We start from the raw sequence: 8,858 nt of genomic DNA, 5'->3' as shown, positions 1-8,858 counted from the left end.
AATGCGAGCCCTCTAAAAATACGGAGCCCCTACTTCTGTCTTCCCATATCTTATTTCCAAATATGGCGACATCTTCTTTCCTGCCACGGAAAGGATCCCACTTCTCCATTTCACTTCTCATATACTTATAATAAAAAAAAATATATATATAACCGCCACATGGTCTTTTACACACTACTCAACTTAATCACTCACCATTCTACCATGCACTTTAACCCTCTGTTCCTCACCACACACACAACCCCCAGCTCCCCTTTTTCCCAGTTCCCCCAGCTTCCCTCTCAGCATCCTCCCCTGTTGTTTTCACTCGCAAGAGGTATACTTACATCTGTATGTCCAGCTGAGCTCCTCCATCATGGGTTCCATTAACGGCCAGGACAGTCCTAGGAGCTGCGCCCCGCTCCAAAGCGTAGACAGGAAATCTGTCAAAACGGCTCATGTACACCACTACGGATAGCGCAATTATGACTGTTCGCTGCAGGTGGGCACGGCCCCTCCAGATGTGCAGCCTGGAATCCTCCGTCTCTGCAGAAATCACGTTGGATTCACCAATTTGTAGGGTAGCCCATCAACGCTCACCCCAGAAACAAATACAACCCACTAGGGAGAAATGCTCATCACACCTCTTGCAAGGTGAACAAGGTTTAATCTTACTAAAACACAACTACGCACCAGTACAATCCTAAATGGCATTATGGATGTGATTGAATGCATCAGAGTCTGTACTATAACAGCAGTTAGCTCTATGACCTGTGTGTCATCTGAATTATTATGAAACTGCACACCAAGGCCACCCAAGAGATCAAGCAGTGACATGAAATAAACATTGAATAATAGAGGGGAATACATGACCCCTGCGGGACGCCGCAAGTAGTGCGCATGGGCATTGAGCTAGCATTCTGTACTGCAACTCTGGCGCTTCTTAGCAGCCGTGTTAGAGCACTGCACCTGTTCACTCAACCTGATGACCAGTAATGAACGATCAACCAGGTCAAAGGCAGCAGAAGGATCGAGCAACAGTAGGAGAGCAGGTTTGCCTTAATCTATGATGTTTGCAATACTGGATTTAAGCTCGATCAATGCAGTTTCTGTCCCGTGCATGCGCCTAAAACCTGATTGCTGCTGGTTCAAGATGTTATTATTTTCTATAAACTCCTGGGGTTGTATATATGCAAAGTGATCCATCAATTTTAAACGAAATTGAACATTTGTGAACGATTTATAATGTTTAGCTATATTGGGATCCAGGTTGTTTTTCTTAAGAAGAGGCGTAATCCACGACTCCTTTGGGATTCGAGGAACAGTAGATTCAGCGAAGGACAGATTGAAGAGTGTGGTTACCCAGGGAGAAAGGGTATTAATACAAGCTTTAACGATATAAGAAGGGCAGCTATCTCCTATGCACGAAGTGGATTTCATGTCAGCTAGTATTTTACAGATCTGGGCCTCTGTACATGGCTGAAACTGGAATACCTCATGGCGCTGATTACAAAGGGTGAAGGAAACGATTGGCTCGAAAGAGCATGTGGGAATAGTGCTCCTTTCCATAAATTTCTTTTTGCAGGGTCGCAATGGAATGTTTGTGAGCTGATATTTTGATGTGAAGCTTGTCATGAATGGATTGGCACCAGGCAAAGTCCTTAGGTAATGTTGACACACTGGGTGTATTCCTCTCTAACTCTTTAAGGATGACAAAAAGCTCTTCAGAGTTAGAACATGCTGAAGAAATCCTATCATTATAGCTTTGTGATTTAGCTGCAGCAATTGCTGACTTCAAGGTTTTAACAGAGTTTTTGCAGAGGTCTAGTAGAGATTTCTCCTCCACGCGCACTCAGCTTTTTGCTTGAAACGGCACAGGACAGTAATAAAGTCTCCTAACCAGTCATTCTTATTAGCTTCATTCTTGGTAGGTTTAAGTTTTTTAGGGGCTAATGCATCTATAACATCATTGATGGTGGTGGTGATATGGGGGTGGCGCAGGTAAAAGTGTTGACTGGGGATAGTTTGGCCTGCAAATGGGAGGCTAAGGTCGAGGCAGTAACCTTTTTCAAATTCCTGGTGAATGTTTAGGGTGGGACTCGGAGGACAGAGGGTAGGTGGGCATTATAAGTGTACCATGGACTGACCAGGTACATTGCTCAATATTCGTAGATAGCTGATGAGTAAGAACCCAATCTATTGGATGTCTGTCTCTGTGAAACGGAGCAAGTATCATCTGGGTGATGCCTATGGTGTCCAGTGCTGAGAGCAGCAAGACTGCCAATTTATCATGAGAATCATTAGCCCAAAGATTAAAGTCTCCAAGGACAATGATGGGAGTGGTTACTTTAGTGAGGCTCCTCAAAGAAAGGAGTAGTGGAGTGTTAGGCAGAATCCAGTGCAGTTCCCTTAGGGAGCACTACACCAGATTAGGACTACAGGTGAGACCAATAAATCCCCTTTGGTATCAGTCTGTACCACAAAGATGTAGTTGGTAGCTGTGGCTGAGCAGTCAGACTTATCTCAAGAGGGAGATGAGCAGTATTCAGGGTTTACACAATAGGTATCACAGTACTATGGAACAAGGAAACACTGACCAAAGCTTTGTATCAAAAAGAGAATATATTTATTCTATACACATCTAGTTCAACACATAGATCACAGTTGATAAAGTAAGTTAAGTTTAGTCAAGGAAAAGTATATACAACTCCCTATTCAATTGTAGACAAGTTTGCAGTAGAATGAAAACGGAGCAAAACGGCACAGTGAAAACCAACTACAAATGACACTCTATCAATTTAACAAAAGGGAGGCAAAGCACAAGTTAAACCGAAATGTCTTCAGACACCCACTAGCAACACTTCCCTGAAGTTTTGTGAACAAGTAATGCACAGTGACACTTTAGCAGAAAAATAAGTGAATGAAAACTGAGCAAAATGGCACTCTACAAGTTAAAACAGTAGGAAGGAAGAGGGGTTTAGAAGATGTAGGTGCATTGTTAGGGAGAATTCTCATTCTATGGCTAATTTCCCTTACCTATAGAGTCCCCAGCAGCTTTGCTGGATTTGAAGGGTTTGTTTCTTTTAACCTGCTAACAGTGAGACTCTTTTTTCCACTCTTAGGCATTTTTGCTATGTGTGTTATAGGCTATTTTTGTGTTTAATGCCTATGGGATTTTCTCTCACCCATAGGAACCATCTGTATGCACATGTGTTACACAGCACCCTCAGTGCAGTGACACAGGGGTGTTGTAGCGACCCCCAAGCATAGACTCCATACCCAGGGGCTGACTACTGTCTCCCAGAGCATGTAAAGTCCCCATTGACTTTACTAGTCAAATCTTCTGAACTTAACCAGTCTAACACATCTTACTATGGAGGTACTGGAAAGGGTTAATAGCTGTTCCCTTCTGTTCATTTTCGAGGGGGTACCTTAAGGTCCCGCTCTATAAAGTTTCGGGCTGGTGACAGTGGTTACTGCCAAAAATATTCAACTGCGAATATTTTCCTATTGGATTTTCCTATTGTTCGAGGCTAACACTTTTAGTGACAGCCTCTAACATACCACCAGTTTATTTTATTATTAACTTTACTCCGGTAGGTTTTATTTGCCAGAACTTTAATATAACTTCTTTCTCGTGTCTTACTCTAATCTCCTAACCCAGATCGGAGATCCTTTGTTCGCTCTTTTGGCGGGCTTCTGCCAAGAAGCCATCCCTTCGGCACCTCTGAGTCTGGGGTGGGTCTGTTGTTTGAAAGGGGGAGTAGAACCCCTGGACATAGTTGCCGCAACAACTCTGGTCACACTCTAACCTGATAGGCTGCAGGTTCTCTCGCCAAGAAGACCACTCCACTATGTGAGTGACAGCTAGGCTGTATGGATGGGTCTCTTTCTGCATAAAGGCAGGGTCCTGAGGACTGGAAGAGCAAGACGTCACCACTGGAACTATGGAACCGAAGGGGAGAGAAGCCACAGACATCTTCAGCATCTACACCAACGGTGAAGCCCTGATGGATTGTCTCACCACTTTTCTTCCACACGACGAGAGGAGATCTTCATCGAAAGAGCCTTCTACCCTTGAGCTGGTGGGAACAACCAGTTCACCCATCGCTTCTCCGGACCTGCCTTGGTCGAATCCACAGTGCCCAGCACTTGGAGACCGGATAGCCAGGCAGCTATTGACCCAGACCGCGATTAAATGGAGCGTACCTTTTAAACTTCGTTTGGCAGGACTGCATCCCTGGGTAGTGCAGTGACTCGAACCTTCCTCCACGGCGAAAGCCTCTCTTCCTCTGCTGGACCCCTCGAACTGCAGGAACTACCAGAAACAACAGACACCACAGGAGCCACTTCATCATGTTTAAGGTACGTTGTTCCGCCAGACCTGCCTTTCTCTGTGGTAGCCCTACAGGTGTTTTAAATCCTTTATCTACTTGTTGGGTTGGCCGCCCTCTCTTTTAACATTGTCTTTTGCCTTGCATCTACCTTTTCAAAATTTGTTTACCAAAGACTTGACAGAACATTTTTGCTCCTAAGCTCTTGGTCCTGTACCACTGACTCTGGCCCAGACCTATTGACTCTGGCTGATTTGTTAGATCTGCTCTTACTAGATAGATTTTCAATAAGAAATGTGTTGCTGCACCTGACTCTTCTAAACCCCTCTTCCTTCCTACGGTTTTAACTTGTGGAGTGCTATTTTGCTCAGTTTTCATTCACTTATCTTTCTGCTAAAGTGTCACTGTGCATGACTTGTTAACAAAACTTCAGGGAAGTGTTGCTAGGGGGTGTCTGAAGATATTTCGGTTTAACTTGTGCTTTCCCTCCCTTCGTTAAATTGATAGAGTGCCATTTGTAGTTGGTTTTCACTGTGTTGTTTTGCTCAGTTTTCACTCTACTGCAAACTTGTCTACAATGGAATTGAGAGTTCTATATACTTTTCCTTGACTAAACTTAACTTACTTTATCAACTGTGATCTGTGTGTTGAACTAGATGTGTATAGAATAAATATAATGGGCCTCATTACACGGTAGGCGGTAAGGGTTTACCGGTACCGGTAAAGGGTACCGGTACTGGTAAACCCTTACCGCCTTACTACGAGGTCCCTTTGCGGGTCCTCCCTTAACGCCTGGTTTTTCCAGGCGTTAAGGACGGGACCCGCAAAGGGACCTCGGAGCTAATTACGGTACCGCAATTTGCGGTACCGTAATTAGCACCTTCCCCATTCCCATTATGCCCTATGGGGGCAAAAATGGGAATGGGGAAGGGCCTTGGTGAATGGGGAATTACCGCCCCCGCTCACCTTGGAGTAGGGCGGTAATTCCGCCATCCACCAAGGCGGACTCGGTACGGTACTGGCGGCAACCATGGCTAATAGCGCCATGGTTACCGCCTACCGTGTAATGAGGCCCATTCTCTTTTTGATACAAAGCTTTGGTCAATGTTTCCTCGTTCCATAGTACTGTGATACCTATTGTGTAAACCCTGAATACTGCGCATCTCCCTCTTGAGATAAGTCTGACTGCTCAGCCACAGCTACCAACTAAATCTTTGTGGTACAGACCGATACCAAAGGGGAATTATTGCTCTCACCTGTAGTCCTAATCTGGTGTAGTGCTCCCTAAGGGAACTGCGCTGGATTCTGCCTAACACTGGTGTACAGCTGTGAGGATAAAAGTATTGGATTTACATTTTAGTCTGCTACTAGTACCTTGGTTCAACTAACCACAAGGTTAACATCACAAAAAGTTATTTTAACAAAGTCAAAGATGGAAAGTTATAGTCATGAGACCCTCCTTGCAAAAAACGCTGATTAGCTTAAAGATTTGTGCAGACAGAAAGGTCTTCCTGTCAAAGGCAAGAAAACAGAAATGATTGATAGACTGTTAGAGAAACAAAGTCTGGATAGTGGTGCTGTAGGCCCTGCTACTCCAGCAAATGTGGCAAACAGTAATGAGGATAATGTTGAACATGTTATTGTTGAGTCAGATGAGGAAGAGGAGGATAACAATGTCACCCCCTCTGGTCCTCTGCCTGCTCAAGGGCCTCAGCCTGTAGCTACTTGACCCTTACCAGGTCCCACATTAAGTCCTGAATTTATATCTCTAGAAAAAATGAGACTTGAACTTGAATTCAAATGAATTAGTGCCCAAACTGAACAGCGACATCAAGAACTAAGGCTCAAAGAAATGGAGCTCAACCATGAGCTTGAGATGAAGAAATTGTCTTTGGAAAATGCTTCTCTCCCCGAATCCTCTAGATCTTCCAGTCCAAAAAGACCCCAGATGCCCAAAGAGATTGTGGGTATGTATGAACCTAAGTTGGATGTATTAGATTGGCTTGCTATGTTTGAATATAATAATGGGCTCCAGGATATCACAGGGAATCAGTTGATCCCCTGGTTATTCTTTAGGCTCCCCCCTGCTGCATCTGATGTGGTAATGGAGTTGGGGCAGGTGGATCGGATTGATTATGAAAGTGTAAAGCTAGCTCTGATAGCTAGATTTGGGAAGACTCCTTCTCAGTACCTTAGAGGTTTAGGACCCTCAAAAAGCATGATAGTACCCCTTGGGCTACTTGGGTGAATGAATGTTTGAAGAACTTAGAGCGATGGATTAAGGGTTACAGAGTTAACACTTATGAGGGAATGAGAAATCTTGTTATGATGAAGTCTATCTATGATGCCTGCTCTCCTGAGCTCAGACAGCACTTGGATGATTCAAAGGAATTAGATCTTAAGAAGCTAGCCAAGGCTGCTGACTTGTGGGTTGCCAACAGGGCTACTCACAAAGATTCAGGGGTAACTCATAAAAAGGATGAGGGAATGCAGCCTAAGAAAGACAACAAAGAGAATTCAAGTAATTCCAATTCCAAAGAGGTCCCCAAACAAAATTCTAAGGGTAAGCCTCAAGGGAAACCTACTCAGGCTAGTGTACCTTGTGGTCTCAGACCAGAAGGGGGTCAGAACAAGCCACCATTCATAACATCATTTAGAAAATGTTATGTTTGTGGCTCAACTGATCATGTGAAAGGGGATCCCAGATGTAAGGGTAAACTTTCATAGGTCCACACTGTCTCCCTAGCCTTCGCTCCAGAGGAGGAAGTACATATTGCCAGTGGAAACTTTCAACTACTAGCTGAGGATCTCAATGGAGTCTCAGCTAGTGTATCTTTAGTATTTCTAGGGTTGTGGGAACAAACACATTTAGATATGTATAATTCTATCCCTCCTAATATTAAAGAGTATTATAAAGACAGTGTCAGGAGACTCCTGCCATTAGAGACACTTGGGCCAGCATAACTGTGTTGGACAAATACTTTTCAAGGTGGAGGATGTTGCTAAGGCACCCAAACGCCTCACGTTAGTGTAACGCTCACCTGACTCCCACGGAGGCGCTGGCCTGGTTCGCGCTGCTGTGACCTCTTCTAAGGTGATGCGCAGGGTTCGGAAGACGGACTGGACCGGGCCCCCAAATCTGGCTTGTCTGGCTCGCAGAAGTATCCTTCTGTAGGTGAAAATAGGGGATTAACTGTCTGCGGGGTAATGCAATCGGCCTCCCACTTTCCCCTCTCAGCCTCCTCGAAAACCATTCTGTGATTCCTCGTAGCGTCTCACCTTAGGGTCTGGAAGGACGAGCTCTCCATCCTGCTTCTGATGCAGGGGCGTGTTGGTATCCAGTTACTTCACTGGATTTTCGGATTGGTGAGAACCAAACTTGCTTGGCTTCCAGGTAAGTTTTTTGATAAGAGGTTCCCCTTGTGTCCATGCATTAATGTACTAATGCTAGTGTCTTTTTAGGGGCCGGGGTACGGAATGCCGGGGAACAGGCACCGACCCGAGATGAGAGGTGAAATCCTTGTAGAAATCAGGTAAGTCTTTAATGAGCTTTTTTTGGTAATGTCTTTTCATTCGCTCATTAACGCTGATGTCTTTTTTTCCCCTTAGGGGCCGGGGTCCGGAAATGCCAGGATGCGGTGCGGACCCGAAATGAAGAGGGAATGAATCAACAGGTAAGTCTTAACGTGGAGATTTAGCTTTCCTTATTCCCTTCTCTCTCTCACCTTTTGTTCTTGTCTTTTTCTCCCTAGGCGCTGGGGCGTTTCTGCGAATCCGGATGATCGCTGCTGAACATGGAGGCGCCCTGTAAAGGTGAGTGGAATGCGGCGCTGCAGCGATCGACGCAATGAGCTTTTAAATAAAAGTCTTCCTTTTCAGGATTGTCGGCGAGATGTCTCCGGGATGCGGATTTAGCAGGTAAGGACTTTTTCTTCTTCTGTTCTCTTCTTCTCATCCTTTGCAGGTGATCCAGGATGCTGGCAGGCGTGGCAGAAGTCAGGATGCAGGAGCAGACACGGTGAGCGTCCAGCTGCTAGATGCAGAACAGCGCGAAGCACGTGTGGCTGTTCGGGTGGGGTTTAAATAGCCTTGGAAGAAGTTCCAGGTATGTATCCTTCCTCCAATCAGGTATGTATCCTTCCCCGACCACGCCCAGATGGTTAATTAGTCCCACAGGTAAAGCAGTTCCTTTCAGGCCTCAAGGAGGCCAGGATCCTGCAGCATGGTCTGCATCAGGTAAGTGCACCCAAGCACTCCCATAATGAACCTGGCGCCTATGGCGCCAGAACTGATGTCTTTTATGAGACTCCCGCCATAGGTGCCAGGACACTGTCCAAAGGGCCCCTATATGGGGTTGCTGGGTCCTTCCTTGGGGACTGGATGTCCGCTTCCGGGGACGCAGGGCTTGAACCGGCTCCCCGGGAGTGGGCATCATGACAGCTGGAGGGCCTATGCAGATGCTTCCCCAATTACCAGCTCTCATCCAGTGCAATGAAATGACTGTCAGAATACCTGTAAGTGTACAAACTGAAGTACCAGGAAGGG

Source organism: Ambystoma mexicanum, chromosome 6p (assembly GCF_040938575.1).
Source record: "Ambystoma mexicanum isolate Mex_15411 chromosome 6p, UKY_AmexF1_1, whole genome shotgun sequence".
NCBI lineage: Eukaryota > Metazoa > Chordata > Amphibia > Caudata > Ambystomatidae > Ambystoma > Ambystoma mexicanum.
Note: the sequence above shows the minus strand (reverse complement) of the source record.